General features: G+C 36.9%; 3 pseudogenes; 2 read left to right on the top strand and 1 right to left on the bottom strand.

Moving 5' to 3' along the window:
• Positions 1–293: 293 nt before the first annotated feature.
• Positions 294–730, bottom strand: LOC119542716 (annotated as a pseudogene).
• A 10,860-nt stretch (positions 731–11,590) lies between these two features.
• Positions 11,591–12,041, top strand: LOC119542715 (annotated as a pseudogene).
• Positions 12,042–13,876: 1,835 nt separating this feature from the next.
• Positions 13,877–15,536, top strand: LOC119542714 (annotated as a pseudogene).
• The last annotated feature ends 7,130 nt before the right edge of the window (positions 15,537–22,666 follow it).

Here is a 22,666-nt window from a genome sequence, read left to right as displayed (position 1 = left end):
AAATACTTTTACTACAAAATGGTCATCCTCATTCTTAACTTTTTCCTTCCATCTTTAGCTCTCTGCCCTGGCAACCTTATCCTGTCTTCACCATGTTTCTTCACCCTGAGGAACAAGTCTTTCTTTTTGCTTATTTATTTTTGAGAAAAGCTTAATTTTGTGATTTACTCAACTAACCATGAAATCAAGCTTGCTGGAATACAGCACAAATCCAAATAAGGAATCCCATGAAGGGCCTGGAAATGGCAGCTGTGCGTTTCAGCTCCATTAGATGCCTGGCCAGCTGCACATTTCTATGTTGGGTCTTTACTGTCCATTGTCATTTCGTTGGTATTTTCTTCTGCTCAGCCTCTGGCCCCACAGGCAGAATGCTTGTGGCTGTGTGGAGGAGAGCCTCCCTCTGCTCCTCCATGAGCTGCTCCTCCACCTCTTCTACCGTTGGCTGGAATTCAGTAGCACTCAGAGGCTTGTGATTCCGCAGCTGAAGCTTTCCAGCTTTGGGGGACTTGTGGCTTTTCACTGTTGTGAGAAATTCCCTGACAATGTCAGCATTCTGGTGCCTGCCTGGTATTTTTAGAATGTATTTTAATGTTTCAGCAGTGATACGGTTCATGTTCTGTTGCCCAGAATTATGTGTATTCTTTCTACTTTCTTTACACTGCTTTTTAAGATCAGTTAGTAACTGGAACACCTTGTATTTACTAAGGAGCACCGAACTGGCATCCTGCATGTCTGTGGCATCAGCTCCTGGTTGCCTCCAGATTCCACAGAACAAGGAGCCTCATGCTGCACCGCTGCTCCCTTGATTTTGATTTTTTGGCCTGTGGGATTTCTATTGGTTAGGCATCAAATTTATTGTAATATTTTATAACACCCATAGAAAACAGCTACATCACACATGGATAAAAAAGAGAACTTTCTTCCCTTTAGTGTACCTGGTGGGAATGGGAAAGAGAAGGAAAAAAGCTACGTTGTTTCCATGAGACTGATTAGCAGGGTTATGGAATGATTTCCAAAAGCCGGTATCTGTGAACAACTGTACAATGATTTCTGGAATATAGCTATATCCACACACCAGATGCCATCCTAAACTGTTGAATAATGGTCTGTAGCCAGGATCTGGGTCACTGAGTATCTATGTACATGGGGAAAAAAAAAATTTTGATTGAAGAGAAGGAATAGAGAATAATACTGTAATTTTACCTGATGTATATTATACCAAAATTTATTTTGATCCCTCTGCTATAGCTATGAGATATAGCAAACACTCTGAATATATATTGATAGAATTAAAAATAAACCTGTGTTGCAGATAATAATGCCAAGATGAGAAAATATTTTGTGTTGTTAATTTGACACCCCAAATTGCTATATTATCTATGTAAACCAATTTTCTAGAAAAAGATATAAATTCTAACTTCAAAAATGTAGAAATTCAATTAGATGACTATAAAAAAGGATGAAGTGAAAAGGAGAGTAATTGGATGTAAAGGGAATATGAAAATTTACATGGGGGAGAATGTCATATTTACGATCCCTTATGCAGGGAATTCCTGTTCCTCTGTGGATGATTCAATTCAGCAATGTCAATGTTAGTATGCTTCTTGCTTTTATCTCAACATTGTAGAAGTTGATGAAAGACAAATAATGGAAGCTACCTATGAAATACAGCCTAAATATGTCCTTCAGTGTAAATGACACAACCACAGCCAGAACTTAAGTGAAAATGGAATAGACCTAGAATAACTGAGTCAACTGTGAAAAAGAAAAAAGTTGTAGGACCTACACTAACTTATTTTATCATGTACTTTTAGCTACAGTAATTAAGAGATGTGATATTTGTGTTAAGATAGACTAAAGATCAATCAAAAAGAATTGAAAACTCCTGGAGAAACATCTTATAGTTATGGTCCACTGATTCTGAAGTAACATCATATTTATGGTCCACTGATTTTTGATAGAGATGCAAAAATAATTCATTGGAGGACAGTCTTTTCAACAAATGCTACTGAAGAATTGGATATCCGTATTAAATAACATGAACTTCTATCCATATCGTGCACTATTTACAAAAGTGGACACAAATTGAATGCTGATGTTAGGCTAGGCCACAATTTCTTAGTAAAAAACATAAAAAGCATGATCCATTAAAATGTAATGAGGCTCAGGGCAGAGAAGTTGGCAGAACAGGGAGCTCCAGGATTCAGTCACCTCCAAAAATTGCTAGTGGGCAGTCAGAAACTGTCTGGAATTTTTCCGGGCTTCAGGGGCCAAGGAAGCACTGTATAGTCCAGGGAAGAGCAAGATAAAGAGACTGAGAAACTGCAGTAAAAAATCTCTGAGGAACTCACTCCACAAAGGCTACCAGTGCCATCCCCCAATCTCAAAGGAGGCTGCCTCAAGTCTGGTCCTGGCTGCTATGGATGGAGAAGGAAATTGAAGCTCTCCTTCTCAAGAACAGGGGTGGGACACAGCTGAGTATTTATTGTGATATTTGATCAGTGAATTTATATCACTGGCTTCCTTCTCAGAATCATTGTTTTAGCTCACCTCAGACAGAGACTGCCATGATCATTTTATCAACCTCACCTCAAAAGGGGTGAAGGCTGTGGAGGTTTAAAGATGCAGGACCCTCCTTAGGGCTGCAAGGAACAGAATACTGAGGAGCAGCATCTTCTGGGCAAGCCAGGAATGTGCACTTTTGGGGAGCTGTCAAAAAGGATTTTTAGTACCTTTCCTGACCCTCTCCCCAGGGCTCACTGGAACTAATGTGTGCCCCCCTTAGTGTGTCCTTGGCCCTGTTTTCTCTGGGAAATATTGACATGGGAAAGTCCTCTGTGGGATGACATGCCTCCAAGAATTTTCCCTCCAGGCAAAAGTAGCTAAAGCAAAGAAAGAAGAGTAAACAACAACAACAACAACAAAAAAAAAACCAGAAACAAAAAAACAAATTAAGATTCCCAGGGAAGGAACGGAAGACAGGAAGCTTTCTCATGGGTGTGAAACATGCACAAATAGTGCCATCTTAAAATTTGTGCTGTATATGCAGGGCAAGAATCAGATGAAGAAAAGCAGAATAAATCTGATCAGTTAAATACAGGCAGTTTTAAATGTCTCTAATAACTTGAACTAAGTGTCAAAAAAGGGCCCAACATAAAGCCAATCAACAGTTAAACCTAGGCAAGAGAGACAAACTGATGATCAGAGTAAATTCATCAAGAAAATCAGATGTCTAGACATCAACAAAAAATTATAATCCATACTAAGAAACAGGAAGATATGGCCCAGTCAAAGGAACTCATTCAAATTTTGGAGGAGGCACAAAATTGGGAAAATCCAATCGAAGATACTCAAACAAATCTCCTAAATCAATTCAAGGAAATGGAAGAAAATATGGCTAAATTTAAAAGGATATTAAGAAGATACTAAGTGATAAGAAGATAAAGAATTTGAAAGTATGGAACAAACATAACTGAATTTATGATGATGAAAGGCACAAAGAGATTAGAAATACACTAGAGGCATACAACAGCATATTTGAACAGGAAGAAGAAAGAGTCAGTGGACTAGAAGAAAGGACAATCAAAATCTTATCAACAAAAGAATACATAGAAAAAAGAATTGAAAAAATTGAGCAGGGTCTCAGGGAATTGAATGAGGGCATGAAGCATGCAAACATAAGCATCATGGGTGTCCCAGATGGAAAAAAGGGAAAAGAAATGATGGACAAAAATTTCCTAACTCTTATAAAAGACATAAGTAGATGTCTCCAAAAAGTGCACCATACTCAAAACAGAAGAAATCCTAAAGGAACTACTCTAAGACATATACTGGTGAGAATGTCAAATGATAAAGACAAGCAGAGAATTCTGAAAGCAGCAAGAGAAAACAATTCATCACATACAAGGGGCTCTCAATAAGATTAAGTACTGATTTCTCATGAAATCACAGTTGTGAGACAGTAGTACTATGATATATTTAAAGTACAGAGAGAGAAAAACTGCCAGCCAAGAATTCTTTATGCAGGAAAACTGTCTTTCAAAATTGAGAGTTAAAAAGTTCACAAACAGAAATTGAGAGAGTTTATCAACAAGAGATCTGCACTACAAGAAATACTAAAGAAAGATCCACAGGCTGGAAGGGAAAGACAGGAGAGAGACTTGGAGAAGACTGTATAAATGAAGATGATCAGTAAAGGTAACTAAAAGGGTAAAAGAAGAGATAAAAATAACATATGCCTAACAGTCAAAGGATAACATGGTTGAAAGTACTGCCTTTACAGTAATAACATTGAATGTTAAAAGTGGAAACAGCCAGATGTCCATCAATGAATGAAAGGATAAATAATTTGTGGTATAAAAATGCAATGGAATATTATTCAGCCATAAAAAAGAATAAATTGCTGATACATGCTACCATGTGGACAGACCTGGAAAGCATTATGCTAAGTAAAAGAAACCAGACACAGTAGGTCACATATTATATGATTTAATTTATATAAAATAACCAAAATAGGCAAATCTAAAGGAACAGAAGATGGTTACCAGGGAAGGGGGAGAGGGATTTGAAAAGGGAAGGCAATTGCTTAAGAGGTACAGAGTTTTTCTTTTGGGAAGATGAAAACTTTTTGGAACTAGGCAGAGGTCGCACAACATTGTGAATGTATTAAATGATACTAAATGCCACTTTAAAATGGTTAATATCATGTTATGTGAATTTCATCTCAATTAAAAACAAAACTAAACTTGTCCACTAAAAAACAAAAATAAACCAAAAAAAAAAAAAAAATTCCCTAATCAAAAGGCAAAGATTAGCAGAATACTATACGCTGTCTATAAGACATTCACTTTAGATCTAAGGACACAAATAGATTGAAAGTGAAAGGATGGAAAAGGATATTCCACAGAAAGAAAAACCCAAAAAGATTTGAAATGCAAAACTGTTATAAGAGACAAAGAAGCATACTATATATTAATAAAAGGGGCAATTAACCAAGAAGAAATAACAATCATAAATATTTATGCAACTAACCATGGTGCCTCAAAATACATGAAGCAAATACTGGCAACAAAGAAGGGATAAATGGATGTTTTTACAATAATAGTTGGACACTTCAATACACAACTCTCATCAATATATAGAACATCTACACACAGGATAAATAAGACAACAGAGAACTTGAATAATATGACAAATGAACTAGACCTAACAGACATATAAAAAACATGCCACTGCAATACAGCAGAATAAACATTCTTCTCAGGGGCTCTTAGATCATTCTCCAGGATAGATTACATCTTGGGTCACAAAACAAGTCTCAATTAAATTTAAGAAATTAAAATTATGCACAGCACTTTCTCTGACCACAATGGAACTAAGCTGGAAAATATTAACAGGCACAGAACTGGAAAATGCACAATTATATGGAGATTAAACAACACCCTTGTAAACAATTAGTGGGTCAAAAAATAAATTGCAAGACAAATCCGTAAATGTCTCAAGATGAATGAAAATGAGAGCATGAACCTAAATACGTGGGATGCAGGGAGGCAGTGCTGAGAGGGAAATTCAGCGATCATTCCAGGAAGAATAAATACAAACCCTGCTCAAACACTTCCAGATAATTTAAGACGTGGGAACAATACCTAACTCATACTATGGAGCCAACATTGCCCCAATACTAAAGCCTGACAAAGACACTAGAAGATAAGAAAACTGCAGATCAATCTCTGTAATGAATATAGATGCAAAAATCTTTAACAAAATTCTAGCAAACTGAATCCAACAGCATATTAAAAGAATTACACAGCATGACAAGTGGGTTTTATTCCAGGTATGCCAGGGTGGTTCAATACAAGAAAAAAAATTAATGTGAATCACCATGTTAACAAATGAAAAGGGAAAAACCACATGATGATCTCAATTGATGCAGAAAAGGCATTTGACAAATTTTAGCATCTTTCTCGATAAAAACACTTTGAAAGATGAAACAGAGAAAAACTTCCTCAACATGATAAAGGGAATATATGAAAAACCTTCAGCTAACATCATAATCAATGGTGAAAGACTGAAAGCTTTCCCTCTAAGATTGGGAACAAGAAAAGGATGCCAATTGTCACCTCTGTTATTCCACATTTTGCTAGAAGTCTAGCTAGAGCAATTAAACAAGAAAAAGAAATAAAATTGCAACTAAATTGGAAAGGAAGAAGTAAAACTTTCCCTATTTGTGGATGACATGATCCTATATAGAGAAAATCCTGAAAAATAGGCAACAAAGCTACTAGAGCTAAATAATGAGTTCAACAAAGTGATAGGATACAAGATCAACATGCAAAAACCAGTAGGGTTTCTATATACTAGCAATGAGCAATGCGAGGAGGAAATCAAGAAATGAATTTCATTTATAGTAGCAATCGAAAGAATCAATATTTAGGAATAAATTTAACCAAGGTTATAAAGGACTTGTACACAGAAAACTATAAAACATTGCTAAGAGAAGCCAAAGAAGACCTAAATAAATGGAAGGAATTTCATTATTCAAGGATTTGAAGACTATATATCTTTACGACACTAATTCTACTCAAATTCTTTTACAAATTCAAGGCAATGCCAATCAAAATTCCAACAGTCACTTTGGAGAAATGGAAAAGCCAATTATCTAAAATTTTTGGACAGTAAGGGGCGCAAATAGCCAAAAATACCTTGATAATGAAGAACAGATTTGGAGGACTCACACTTCCAGACTTTAAAACATATTGCAAAGCTACAGTGTTCAAAAGAGCATAGTACTGGCATAAGATAGATATATTGACCAAGGAATTAATTTGAGAGCTCATAAACCAGATCCTTACATCTAGGGCCAATAGACATTTGACAAGGCCTCCAAGTCCACTCAAATGGGACAGATGAGTATCTTCAATAAATGGTGCTGGGAGAACAGGATACAATAAGCCAAAGAATGAAAGATGATCCCCATTTAACACCTTATACAAATATTAGCTCAAAATGGCTCAAAGACCTAAATATAAGAGCAAGGACCATAAAACTCCTGGAAGAAAATGTGGGAAAGAATCTTCAATTATTCTTAGTTTTGACACCCAAAGCACAAGCAACAGAAGAAAAATATATAAATAGGATCTCTTCAAAATTACAAATTCTTGTGCTTCAAAGGACTTTGACAAGAAAGTGAAAAGTCAGCCTACTTGTGGAAGAAAGTATTTGGAAACCACATACCCAATAAATTTTTAATATCCAGAATATATAAAGAAATCCTATAACTCAACAATAAAAAGACACACAAACCAATTTTAAAAAGGGCAAAAGATTTGAATAGATATTTTTTCCAAAGAAAGTACAAATGGCTAAAAAGCACATGAAAAGATGTTCAACATCCCTAGCTATTAGGGAAATGTAAATCATAAGCACAATGAGATATCATTTCACACCTACTAGAGTGGCCACTATTAAGAAGGCTGAAAACTAAAAGTGTTGGAGATGATGTGCACAAATGAGAACACACATTCTTTGCTGGTGGGAAAGTAGTATGTTACAGTCACTGTGGAAGACAATTTTACAGTTCCTCAGGAAGCTAAGTATAGAATTGCCATATGATTCAGCAATCCCACTACTAGGTAAAATACCCCAAAGACCTGAAAGCAGGGATGCAAACAGACACTGGCACCCTGATGTTCAAAGGAGCATTATTCACAATTGTCAAAAGATGAAAGCAACCCAAGCGTCCATCACCTGATGAACGGATAAACAAAATGTGGTACATACATACAATGGGATATTATTCAGCTATAAGAAGGAATGAACTCCTGAGAGGCATATGACAACATGGAAGAGTCTTGGGACATTATGTTGAGTTCATATATATATGAAATAAGCCAGACACAAAAGGACAAATATTGTATGATCTCACTAATGAGAACTAATTCTAACAAGCAAACTCAAGAGTTAGAATCTAGAAAATAGGTACCAAGAAATAGAATGGGAGTAGAAAATGGGCAGCTGATGCTTAATTTGTGCAGAATTTCTAAATAGGTTGATTTTAAGTGTTTGGAAATGGATAGTGGTGATGGTAGCACATTATTGTGAATGTAATTAACAGCACTGAATTAATGTGAATGCCATTGAATATATGTTATTATAAGGAAAGCCAGAGGATAAAACATGGGACAGTAAAACAGTGAACCCTGTTGTGGATGATAACTGTGGCTAATACAACAAATAAAAGAATGTTCTTTCAATAAATATAACAAATGTATGTCACTATTATAAGATTTTAATAATAAGGTGGAACTGGGGAAAGTACACCTAATGCAAATATAGACTATAGTTAGCAGTAATATTTTAATATTTTTTCTTCAATATTAACAAAGGTACTACACCAAGCAAAGTGTCCAAAATAGAGGGGTGTTATGTCAATATTGTATTTTTACATGCATTTATGCAATCAATCCTACAACTTCTTTAATTAAAAAAAATAAACAAAAAAATACATTTTGATAAGCGAAAGAACCAGACACAAATTAATACATATGATATGATTCCATTTGTATAAGATGTAAATATAAATAATTTCATAGAGACAGAATTAGATTACTGCTTAGATAGGGCTGTGGAAGATAAAGGGACTGAGATGTGAGGCAAAGGGGTATGGGGTTAGGGGATATGGAGAAAGAGTAAGGAAAATGTTCTAAAATTGATTTTGGTGATGAATGAGAAGCACTGTGTTTGCACGAATTGATTGTACACTTTTGATAGATTGTATGGTATGTGAATAAATCTTAATAAAGCTGTGTTCAAAAAAGTGATGAAATGCAATTCATCAAAATTGAGACTATCTACTGTTAAAAAGCCAAGGGTTCACAGAATGAGAAGATGACTTACAAACTGGTAAATATATTTGGGAACCGCATGCCTGAATAAAGATTGCATCAAGACTGTATAAAGAACGATCAAAACTCATTAATAAGAAAAAAAAAAAATGAAACTTAAAATAGGCAAAAGGTTTAAACAGACACTTCACCAAGAAAGATATACACAAAATAAGCACACCAAGAGATGCTCAACCTCATTAGCTATTAGGTACATGCAAATTAAAATCACAATGTGAGACCACTACACACCTACTGCTATGTCTACAATTACAAAGACTAATCATACCAAGACTGTAGACAAACTAAAACACTCCTACATTGCCAGTGGGAACGTAAGATCAGACAACCACATTGGAAAATGGTTGGCAGTTTTTTAAGCATTTGAACAAATACCTCAAAACCCAGCCATTCCACTCCTAGGTACTTATTCAGTAGAAATGAAAGCACATCCCATTTCAGAGACTGTGGCATGAATGTTATAATTGCCCTCAAAATTGAAATGACAAAATTTCTAACACCAGGTACAGAAGCAAACAGATTGTGGTATACTACACATTGGATGCTTTCTCAGAAATGAAATGGAATGGAATATAAATACAAATAACATAGATGTATCACAAAAAGAGTAGGCTAAGCAAATTAAGCAAGATAAAAATTAGATCATACAGTATGACTGCATGTGTATAAAATGCATACTAATATATAGTTACAGAAAACATATCAGGTATTAACTGTAAACCAGCAAATCTGGGGATAGGCAAGAGGAAGTGATTAAAAAGGGCACAGGGAAATTGTGTATGCTGTACATGCTCATATCTTGATTGTGGTAATACACACTAGAGAGTATTCACATGTCAAAAGTTATCACATTGTGCACTTCATATATATATATAGTGTATTGTTATAGCTCAATTATATCTGACCTATATATATATAGGTCAATTAGATCTGAAAAAAATGTAAAGAAAAAGGGGCACAAAGTAAGGGAGAGAATTTAAACAAATCATAGGTGCTGGGAAGAAAATTCTACACATAACAAACAGAACAGATCAAGATTCCCAGAGAAGGAACAGAGGAAAGGAATCTATCCCCTGGAGGTGAAACAACTGCACTCAAAAGGACAATCTTAAAAATTGTACCTCACACCTAAGGCAAGAATCAGGTACAGAAAGCTGAAAAAACCTAAACAGTTAAAGACATGCTACTATAACAGTCCAGAATATGTTGGACTAAGCATCAAAGAAGTGCCAAAACACAAAGCCAAACAACAATAAAACCGTAGGCAAGAGGGAGAAACCAACTTTAGAGTTACCACATCAAAATAATCAGATTCCCGGACACCAGGAAAAAAAAAATTACAAGCCATAATAAGAAACAGGATTTTTCTTATTATGAAAATGAAAATATTTGGTTCAGTCAAGGGAAAAAGTTAAAACTTCAGAGGAGACTCAGAATGTGGAAAACTTATCAAAGAAGCTCAAGCAAATCTCCTAGATCAATCCAAGGGGATGTAGGAAAATACACATAGAAATAAATCAATGGTGGGCATAGAAATAAAGGATATTAAGCAAACAATATGTGAGCATAAAGAAGAATTTTTAAGTTTAAAAATAAATATAACAGAAATTATGGGAAGGAAGTCATAGTAATGGAGATTAAAAATACACTAGAAGTATACAACAGCAGAATTGAACAGGAAGAAGAAAGAATCAGCTAGAAGACAGGATAACCTAAATTATACAGTCAGAAAAGCAGATAGAGAAAAGATTAGAAAGAATTAAGCAGTATCTCAAGGACTTGGATGACAGTAGGAAGCATACAAACATGCACCATGGGTGTTCCAGAAGAAGAGAAGAGAAAAGGGACAGAAAGAATGAGGAAAAAATGGCCAAAATTCTCCCAACTCTTATGAAAGAAATAAATATACATGTCCAAGAAGCACAACATACTTCAAACAGAATAAACCCAAATAGACCTACTCCATGACACATATTAATTAGAATGTCAAATGCCAAAGATAAAGAGAGAATTCTGAAAGCAGCAAGAGAAAAGCAATTTATCATAACAAGGGAACTTTAATAAGACTAAGCCCCGATTTCTCATCAGAAACCATGGAAGCAAGAAGCCAGTGTTATGATATATTAAAGGTTCAGAAAGAGAAAAACTGCCAGCCAAAAATTCTTTATCCAGTGAAACTCATTAAAAAATGAAGAAGATTATAGATAGCCAGTGATAAACAGAAGCTGACCTACCCCACAAGAATTGCTAAAGGGAGTTCTTCAGGTTGAAAGGAAAAGACGAGAGAGTGGCTTGGAATAGTTGGAAGAAGTGAAAATCTTCAGTAAAAGTAACTAAAAGGGTAAATGTAAAATCCAATAGTCCTGTATATTCAATATACAGCTCCACTCTTTAATTCCTATAAGAGTCAGAATATAATTGAATAAGAAAAAATCATATTTCCTAATAAAGCACACAAAACAACATAAAGAAGGAAAATAGAGGGAAATGGGAGAAGAGAATGCATATACTATTGAAGCTAACTTATCTTTTCAAATTAGTAGGTTATAGACATAGGTTGTGTAATGCAAACTCCAGAGTAACCACAAAGAAAATATTTAAAAATATACAGAGACAGAAATGAGAAAGGGGTCAGTCAGATACATCAAAAAATATCAACTAGGAGTGGGTAGGCCTCTGCCAGGAAAATGCCATCCCCATTCTCAGTCAACGCTTTCCCAGTCAGCATTCCATCCATGATCATGCACAGGGTGGATTGAACCATGGCTGATGGGACTTGCTCACTTTCATGACCTCTGCCTGTTGCTCACTTGTTTCTCATTCCAAAGTTATAAACTACAGATTGGGCATTTTCTGTGCCTAGTAATTTTAGTCTATTGTGCTGACTATATTGATGAAGTAGCTGCAATGAATTGGAGGATATTTTCAAAACACCAGTATTTTGATTCAAGAGGGATGTTCATTTCTATAGTATTTTCAGCTCCACTGCTCTTCAATGCCATGATCATCGTGATTACGTGGGTATGTAAGACTTTGAATGTAATGATTGACCTGAGGAATTTACAAGAGAAAAGAAAAAGAAAGAAGAGGAGAAGAAAAGAAGAACAGTATAACAATTACTATGGAATTTTATGTTAATTTTTTTTCCTCCACCATTGTTACCAATGTTAAAGTAAACATTATAGGCATCCTTCTTTAGCAACTGATTCCTATGATTTGAAAAAGTGATAGATTCTTTTAATGTGAAATCCACAGTGACAGTACATAGGCTAAAGTTGATTTTTAAAACAAACACTATCAATCAGGAGATTCGTTAAACATACATCTGTATTTAGAATGTTCAGTGTGTTTCTAGTTAAACTTTATAAATAGTCTCTAATCAGAGGCTTTCATAATTTTCTAATTAGTTTACAGCATTTATGTAGTTAGTATTATTACAAAATGTTAAATCAATATAAAAATGTTAAATTAATAAATATTTAATGATATTCTACTCTTGGGCATCATTACCTATTTATCATGTTCTGTTTTCTAGTCTACAGCAGTAGTTCTTAACCAAGGGTGGTTTTGTCCCTCAGAGAACATTTGATTGTCAGGACTGGTGGGTGCTATTGGCATCTAATTGTTGAGCCAAGGGATGCCACTGAACATCCTAGAATGCACAGGATAGTCCCCCACAACAAAGGATTATCTAGCCCAACATGTCAACAGTGCCAAGGCTGAGAAACCCTGGACTAGAGAAAACTTTTTTTAAAAAAAGGCTTTTGAGGCAAGGTATTGAAAAAATATTACATTTCAATTTAACAGACTGCTTCTTATGATATTAGTCTCTGTAAACATCCACACAGGCCAGGCCCTGTCAAAACAAAGCAAAGTTATAGCATACTTCACTTTTTCAAAATAGTTAAAAATCTTAAGATATAATAGAAGGCACTAAGTCAAGAGTCCATTGAAAAGAATATTTTCAAAGAGCCCTTTGTTTTTGTTTTTCAGGATGCAAAATTAGAAATGCAGAAATATTGAATGAATATTTTAGCTTTTTCAACTAATAGAACAATATGAAAAATAGAAATATTGATTATATTCCTTCTTGAGTTTCACATTTTATTTTCCTATGCTTTGGGTGCTGAAGAACACAGTGCTATCAATTTTATTTAAAAAGGTATAATATGACTTTATTTCATCAAATAGTTCATACACAGCAAGTTCCTGGTTCCTTTCAAATCTGGAACCATAACTAGGGAATGACAGGATGTGAATAGAGATTCAAATTTTTAAAAATATACTTAAATCCAAAGATACAAATAAGTTGAAAGTGAAAGAATAGTAAAAGATAATCCATGCAAATAGTAAACAAAAACGAGTAGGGGTAGCTATACTAATATCTGACAAAGTAGACTTTAAGTCAAAAGCCTTTACAAGAGACAAAGAAGGATACAATATATTAATAAAAGGATCAATCAACCAAGAAGAAATAACAATCATAAATATTTATGCACCTAACATGGTACACCAAAATGCTTGAGGCCAGCACTACCAAAACAGAAGGAAGAAGTAGACACCTTTACAATAATGGTTGGAGAATTCAATACACCACTGTCAGCAACAGATAGAACATTTGGACAGAAAATCAATCAGGAAACAGTGAAGTTGAATAATATGATAAACCTAACAGACACACACAGTACACTGCACCCCAATACAGCAGGATATACATTCTTCTCAAGTGCACATGGATCATACTCCAGGATAGACCACACGATGGGTCTCAATCAATTTTAAAAGATTCAAATTATACAAAGCATTTTCTCTGACCACAATGCAATCAATAACAGGCAGAGAACTGGATAATCCACAACTATACGGGAGTTAAATAACACAATATTAAATAATCAATGGATCAAAGAAGAAATTACAAGGGAAATCAGTACATATCTTGAGACAAATGAAAATGAGAACCCATATCAAAACTTATGGGACTTGGTGCTGGCTCCAGGGATATGGAGCCACCAGCACAGGGCTGCCTGTCAAGTGATTATGGAGCCAATGATGCTTCTGGAGACCATGGGAACACAGCTAGTCTTGGTGCCATCAACCCTGCCTACAGTAACTCCTTTCTTCCATAGTCCACAGAGCCCTCAGAGGAGCCCTTCACCACCTACTTGTCATTCCTGAGGAGGAGTACTCCTGTTTTAGTTTTCACAAACTGGGCTTTCACAGGACCAGGCTTTCTTATGAGCGTCACCTACCTGGATCCAGGAAACATTGGACCTGATTTGCAGTCTGAAGCAGTGGCTGGATTTAGGTGATCTAGGTCCTTTTGTTGGCCACTATTGTGGGGCTCCTGCTCCAGTAACTTGCAGCTAAACTGGGAGTGGTCACTGGGCTGAATCTTGCTGAAGTATGTCAACAACAGTACCCCAAGGTCCCATGAATTATACTGTGGCTGACGATGGAGATGGCTATCATTGGATCAGATGTACAAGAAGTGCTTGGCTCAGCCATTGCCATCAATTTCCTGTCTATGGGAAGGGTTCCTCTATATCCTCTATGGGGTAGAGTACTCATCACCATTGCAGATACCTTTGTTTTTCTCTTTTTTGACAAATACGGTTTGCAGAAGCTAGAAGCATTTTTTGGATTTCTCATCACCATTATGAACTTTACATTTTGAAATGAGTATGTTACAGCAAAACCCAACCAGGATCACGTGCTCAAAGGCATGTTCGTGCCATCTTGTGCAGACTGTCACACCCCACATATCAAGTAGGCTGTGGGTATTGTGGGAGCTGTCATCATGCCACACAACATGTATCTGCATTCTGCCTTAGTCAAATCCAAACAAGTTAACCAAGATAATAATCAGCAAGTTTGAGAAGCCAATAAGTACTTTCTCATTGAATCCCACATTGCTCTGTTTCCTTCATCATCAACGTCTTTGTCATCTCAGTCTTTGCTGAGGCATTATTTGAGAAAACAACCAAGTAGTTGCAGTCTGTAGAAACAGCAGCAGTCCCCATACCAACCTCTTCCCTAACAGTAACTCAACACTGACTGTTGACATCTACAAAGGGGGTGTTATGCTGGGACGTTAGTTTGGGCCTGCTGCACTCTACATCTGTGCAGTGGGGATCCTGGTTGCAGGACACAGCTCCACCACCTTTTCTGGCAAGTGTGCCATGGAGGGATTCCTGAATCTAAAATGGTCACACTTTACCCAAGCAATTCTGATCCACTCTACTGCCATCATCCACAGTCAACTTGTTGCTGTCTTCCAAGATGGAGAGCATATTATGGGAATGAATGACTTCCTAAATGTGCTACAGAGATTATAGCTTCCCTTTGCTCTCATACCCATCCTCACACTTATCAGCATGCAGCTGGTAATGAGAGACTGCCCATGGAATAGGCTGGAGGATTGCAGGTGGGATCTTGGTCCTTATCATCTGTTCCATCAACATGTACTTTGTAGAGGTTTATGTCCAGGAACTAGGGAATGTGATGTTGTATGTGGTGGCTGCTGTGGTCAGCATGGCACATCTCAGCTTTGTTCTCTACTTGGGTTGGCAATGTTTGGTTACACTGTCTTTCCTGGACTGTGGGCACACAGCAAGCACCTCTAAAGTCTTATGACTGAAGAAGACATGGTGTCTATACTAAATAAACACTAGATCATTCTGTCTGTCCTCCCCAGGTAGCCATTAGAGCCAGTGTGTTTCTATGGTTTACTGTGTGTGCCAGTTTGAATGTATTATGTCCCCCAAAATGCCTTTATCTTTGATGCAATCTTGTGTGGGCAGACATATTAGTGTTGACTAGATTGTAATTCTTTGAGTGTTTCCATGGAGATGTGACCAACCCAAATGTAGGTGATAACTCTGATTAGATAATTTCCATGGAGGTGTGGCTCTGCCCATTCAGTGTGGGCCTTGATTACTTTACTAGAGCACTACATAAGCTCAGACAGAAGAAGCAAGCTTGCTACAGCCAAGAGGAACATTTTGAAGAATGCACAGGAGCTGAGAGAGGAGCTGAAGCTTACAGAGACAATTTGGAGATGGCCTTTGAAAGAAGACTTTTGCTCCAGAGAAGCTAAGAGAGGACAAATGCCCCAAGAGCACCTAACAGTAACATTTTTAAGGAGCTGCAGCCGAGAGAGAAACTTCCTGGGAGAAAGCCATTTTGAAACCAGAACTCCAGAGCAAATGCCAGCCATGTCCCTTCCCAGCTAACAGAGGTTTTCCAGATGCCATTGGCCATCCTCCATGAAGGTACCTAATTGTTGATGTGTTACCTTGGACACTTTACGGCCTTAAGACTGTAACTGTGTAACTAAATAAATCCCCTTTTATGAAGTCAATCCATTTCTGGCATTTTGCATTCTGGCAGCATTAGCAAACCGGAACACTGTGTGACCATAGCCAAAAATATGTGCTGTTGCACAGAATGCATTTAGGATTCAGTTGTTTGTTGGGAAAGATTTTGTTTTATATATGTTTGAAAATGGAATAATCTTTCTTCCTGACATCCTAAACTGGAAACTGGATTAGGTAGGACCTTTAAAAAGCTGGCATTTCCCGCTATCATGCCAACACTAAATTCTTGGACCAGCCTTGTTTTATTCTTTTGAGAGATAATCATCTATGCATTCTTCTCAACCAGTCTGTCTGATTAAAAAAAAAAAAAAAACAAGCCATCGTATTTGGAAAATGCAATGAATTTTTCATAATACAAACCACAGAATGAGTATGCAAATTTTATCAAAATATAATGGGTTTTTATAGGTTGAGAAATATTTTCTTATGCATACCTTTTTAAATATTTTAATTACAAAAACATGAAATCTCAGGTAGAATATAAAATTAAGAGACATCTAATTCTATCAGGTAGTTATTTTCTCAGTGGAAATTATAAAGAAGGTAGAAAGCATAAAGAAGGTAGACAATGGAAAAATAGCAAAACTTAAAAAGTAGTGGTTACTAATCACCTTCTGAAGATTTTCCTCAGAGACTAAAACCTTATCAGGATTTTCCTTGGAGTTCTGATTTTAATAGCCTTCATGTTAGCACAGTACTTTCCTAACAATATTTACTCTTAAGAGCACACGTAGTCGAAAACTTTCAACTTCCTCCTCTCATGAGACTTTGGGGATGGTGAATGGGTCGGGAGAAAAAACTCAAAAGAAAAGTAGAGCCATCTGTTTTATTCCGAAAAGCCACTTCTCACCATAATCATCATGTTTCTCTGAAGCTTCACTCTGGTTCTTGCCCAAGATGACTTGTAAGGCAATTTCAGAAGCTATGGACCTAACCATTGCAAAGCACCCTCTTTCCCTCTCTCAGCAAGTCAGTTAGTGTCACTACTGCTTGCAAAGCTCTCAGCAATGTTGAACTGGCATACCTCTCTTCAGCTATCCCCTTGGCAGGAAAAACTTTTGAGACCAAATGGTGGATCTCTGGAGTCAGAGGAAATAGGTATCTTCACCACGGAGCTGCTGCTCTTATTTCAGCCACTTCTGACATTTTTACATATGGAATAAATCATGTTTGTCTGGCAGAGTTAAATAATCAAAAGTCTCTTGTAGCCAATGATTGGTGAGAACAATAATGGGAATGACATTGAAGGACATCTCATTTTTGGAGCTTTCCTTCTGGAGTCCTGGTTGATTTGTGTTCTCTGTTCATCTGAGAACCAAAAGCATTATTGCTGATATTCTGTATACAATCACAAGTGCAGACTAGATGGGTTGTCTTCCTTAAGGCACTACAGGCAAACCAGTGTTTCACTGACCATGCCTCTTAACCCCTCAAGTAATGTAGCACATAATCATGAATAACAATTTCTTTAACCATTCCTCCTCACATGCACCCTTCTTCCCCTACCATCATTCACCAAACTGGTCATAAGAACACTCTGAAGATATCAGGAACTGATATCATAAGCTCTCATCTGGCTGCACTGGGTGAAAGACACATTTACGTCCAGTCAGTCTCAGACTCACAAACATTTAGGAATGCAGGTAAAAGCTGCTAGTATATTTTTAAGTTATATTTAAGACTTACAATGATTGAAAATTTCTTCCAGTTAAATGGCATTTCATAAAACTTTGTGGGTAGTATTTTGCAAGTGTTAAAGCACTCCCATATATTATTCCATTTGATCCTCACAGAAAAAAAGTGTACTTCAACTAGTATTTTGAGTTCAGTAAACAATGTTTAGAGCTTAAGTCCCCCAATGTCAGCATGTGCAGTGCATTTGTGGCAGTGTGTTTGTGTGGAATATTTAAAGATATATAATTGTACTTTATAGAAGTTGGTCCTTGTTCTTCGATGTGATATGAAATAATTGTGCTGCTACAGCCATACTGGGAGTTAACAGGGGTGGAGAAGAGCTGCAGTTTTGCTCCTATGTTAAGGATAGATACAACTGCACCTTTAGTACCCATTTAACAATATATAAACTTAGTTTTTAATTTAAAAAAAAATTTTTTTTCCAAAAAAAAATTACGGGACACAGCAAATGCAGTGCTGAGAGGGAAATGTATAGCCCTAAAAAGCTTACATAATAAAAGAAGAAAGAGCTAAAACAAAGTCCCAACTGCACACCTGGAAGAACAACAAAAAGAACAGCAAACTAACCCCAAAGCAAGCAGAAGGAAGGAAACAAAAATTAGAACAGAAATAAATGAATTAGAGAATAAAAAACATTAGAGATTCTAGGACTAACAAAACCAAAAGTTGGTCTTTGAAAAGATCAATAAAATTGACAAAGCCTTAGCTAGACTGACAAAGATAAAAGAGAGAAGACAATTAAATAAAATCAGAAATGAAAAGGGGAACATTACTAATGAGCCCACAGAAATAAAAAGGATCATAACAGAATTGTATGAACAACTTTATGCCTACAAATTAGACAATCTGGATGAAATGGAAACACACAAAAAACCTACACTGACTCCAGAAGAAACAGAAGATCTCAACTATTCATAAGTAAATTGAGTCAGTCATCAAAACCTACCAACACAGGAGACAGAAAAAGGGTCAAGATTGGGCATCTGATGATGAAGGAGTACAGAATGTTCAACAGAATTGATTGTAAAATGATCCAGAAATGGATGGCACAATACTAGCTGATGGTGGTACAATACTGTTAAGTGTAGTGAGCAAAGTTGAGTACAAGTCTAGTTGAAAGAGGAAGGCTAGAGGCATGTATTACACCAGAAGGAAAGATAGATGATAAAGGCTGGGACTGTATAGCTTGGAGAAACCTAGACTAGACAGCGATGGTGAGTAAATGTACAAATGTAAGAAAGTTTTTACATGAGGGAGAACAAGTGAATGTCACCATTGCATGGTGTTGAAAATGGGATGTTATATAGAAAAAATACAGTCAATGTAAACTAGGGTCTATAGTTAATAGTAACAGTGTAATATTCTTCCATTAATTACACCAAGGCTAAATGTCAATAGAAGGGGGATACAATGGAGGGGGTACAGAATTCTTGTTGTTGATATGGTTGTTCTCTCCTTTTCATTTTATACTTTTTTATTATGCTTTCTTTTTTATCTTTTTCCTCTTGTTTTCTTGAAGAAGAAATGGAAGTGTTCTCATAGAGATTGTGGTGGTGAATTTATAACTATGTGATTATACCAGGAGCCATTGATGGTTCACCTAGGATGGACTGTATGGTGTGTCAATAAAACTGTTTTTAAAATAAACAGAAAGATAAAATAAACAGAAAGATAAACAGAATTCTGAAAGCAGCATGAGAAAAGCAATCCATCACATACAAGGGAAGCTCGATAAGATATGCAGACTTCTCAGTAGAAACCATGGAGGCAAGAAGGCAGTGGTATGATATATTTAAGATACTGGAAGAGAAAAACCACCAACCAAGAATTCTATATCAGGCAAAACTGTCCTTCAAAAATGAGGGAGAGTTTAAAATACATTCAGACAAACAGACACTGAGTGAGTCTGTGAACAAGATACCTGCTCTATAGGAAATACTAAAAGAAGCACTACAGGCAGATAGGAAAAGACAGGAAAGAGAGGTTTGGAGCACAATATTGGGTGACTGTAGCACAATAATGTAAGTACACTGAACAAAGATGACAGTGAGTATGGCTGAAAGAGGAAGATTAGGGGCATGTAGGACACCAGAGGAAAGATAGAAGATAAAGACTGGGACTGTATAAATTAATGAAACCTAGAGTGGTCAATGATTGTGATTAAATGTACACATCATGTTTTCACATGAGGGGGAACAAATGAATGTCAATTTTGCAAGGTATTAAAAATGGGGTGGTATTGGGAAAAAAACACAATCAATTCAAACTAGAGTCTATGGTCAACAGTAACACAGTAATATGCTTCCATTAATTGTAACAAAGGAAATATACCAAAGCTAAATGTCTGTAAGAGGGGGATATAAGGGAGGGGTATGTGATTCATGGCATTGGTGGTGTTGTCTGAGTTTTTATTGTATTTTATTTTAATTTTACTTTTTCGTTTGTTGCTTTTTAGTTGTCATTTTTATCTTCCATTTTCTTTTGCCTTTTTACTCTTTTTGCCTCTTCCTCTTTCTTTGTGGAAGAAATGGAAATGTCCTTATATAGATAACGGTGGGGAATGCATAACTATGTGATTATACAGGAACCACTGATTGTTTGCTTAGGAAGGAATGTACAGTGTGCAAATAAAACTGTCTAAAAACAAACATAGGGATACAAGTGCTGGAGAAAATGTGGAGAAAGGGATGTGCCTAATCACCATTGGTGGGGAAGTAGAATGGTGCAATCCATCTGAAGGACAATACGGTGGTTCCTCAGGAAGCTAAGCATGGGGTTGCCATATGGTCCTGCAAGTTGATTACTGGGTGTATACCAGGAAAAACTGGGAGGAAGGACACAAATGTACATTTGCGTAGTGGGGTTTATGGTGTCAGTATTCATGATTTGACATGGATGGAGGTGACCTAAGTGTGCACTGACTGATGAACAGAATGGCTAACTGTGGTTTGCACATACAAGAGAATATTAAGCTACTACAAGGAGTGAAGTTGTAAGGTGAATGGACATTGAGAACAGTATGTTGAGTGAAATAAATCAGAAATGAAAAGAGTAACATTATAATTCCTCACTAATACAGACTAAATATAATGTACAGACTCTGAGAATTGAGTCTGGAAGCATAGGTTATCAGGGGAAGGCTTATTGTAAAGGTTCCTAGATCTTAAGCTTTTGCAGCAGTTACATCTATTCCTGAGTTGTAATGGTTATTTCTAAATTCTGAGATGCTGAGCTCTTTGTGTATAAACTGGTTGGTCCCTGGAACTTTGGGTATCTGTGTGACACCTGAGACTCAGAACCAGAGTCTGGCAGCTATGAATGTCAGCACTACCCAATACAGCAAATGTTAAGGAATCTGAAAAAAGAGATCAGATGTCAATTAGACATATGAATGAAATGGACTTGGTTAGGACTAAGGTAAATCCGACTAAATGGTAAAGGATGATACTGACGGTGTTTAAAACTTCAACTTCTGTGTGAGACCAAAGGAAGAGATTTTTTTTTAGGTGCAAAATCTATATTTTTTATAACACACTATATAATTTAACTTCTATAGTCAGTTTATTCAAAGAACATAATTACATGGAACGTTGAATAGGGAGTGAAATCTGGGTGGTGTGTATAGGTTAGTGTGAAGCTCCAATACATCCCAGAGTAATCTGGGCAGGGAATAAAAATGTAGTTGCGGAGGCGGGGCAAGATGGCAGACTGGTGAGCTGTAAGTTTTAGTTACTCCTCCAGGAAAGTAGGTAAAAAGCCAGGAACTGCGTGGACTGGACACCACAGAGCAATCTGTCTTTGAGCATACTTCATACAACACTCAGGAAAACGTGGAACTGCTGAGATCAGCGAAATCTGTAAGTTTTTGCGGCCAGGGGACCCGCGCCCCTCCCTGCCAGGCTCAGTCCCGGGGAAGGAGGGGCTGTCAGCTCCGGGAAGGAGAAGGGAGAACTGCAGTGGCTGCTCTTATCGGAAACTCATTCTACTGATTCAAACTCCAACCATAGATAGACTGAGACCAGACACCAGAGACTCTCAGAGCAGCCAGCCCAGCAGAGAGGAGACAGGCATAGAAAAAAAACAACACGAAAAACTCCAAAATAAAAGCAGAGGATTTTTGGAGTTCTGGTGAACACAGAAAGGGGAAGGGCGGAGCTCAGGCCTTGAGGCGCATATGCAAATCCCAAAGCAAAGCTGATCTCTCTGCCCTGTGCACCTTTCCTTAATGGCCCTGGTTGCTTTGTCTATTAGCATTTCAATAACCCATTAGATCTCTGAGGAGGGCCGTTTTTTTTTTTTTTAAATCCTTTTTTCTTTTTCTAAAACAATTACTCTAAGAAGCCCAATACAGAAAGCTTCAAAGAATTGCAATTTGGGCACGTCAAGTCAAGAGCAGAACTAAGAGAGCTCTGAGACAAAAGGCAATAATCCAGTGGCTGAGAAAATTCACTAAACAACACAACTTCCCAAGAAAAGAGGGGTGTCCGCTCACAGCCACCATCCTGGTGGACAGGAAACACTCCTGCCCATCGCCAGCCCCATAGCCCAGAGCTGCCCCAGACAACCCAGTGTGACGGAAGTGCTTCAAATAACAGGCACACACCACAAAACTGGGCGTGGACATTACCCTTCCCTGCAACCTCAGCTGAATGTCCCAGAGCTGGGAAGGTGGAGCAGTGTGAATTAACAAAG

The sequence above is a fragment of the Choloepus didactylus genome, chromosome 8 (assembly GCF_015220235.1).
Source record: "Choloepus didactylus isolate mChoDid1 chromosome 8, mChoDid1.pri, whole genome shotgun sequence".
NCBI classification, from domain to species: domain Eukaryota; kingdom Metazoa; phylum Chordata; class Mammalia; order Pilosa; family Megalonychidae; genus Choloepus; species Choloepus didactylus.
The sequence above is the reverse complement of the archived record's forward strand: the minus strand, read 5'-3'. Positions and strand labels throughout refer to the sequence as shown.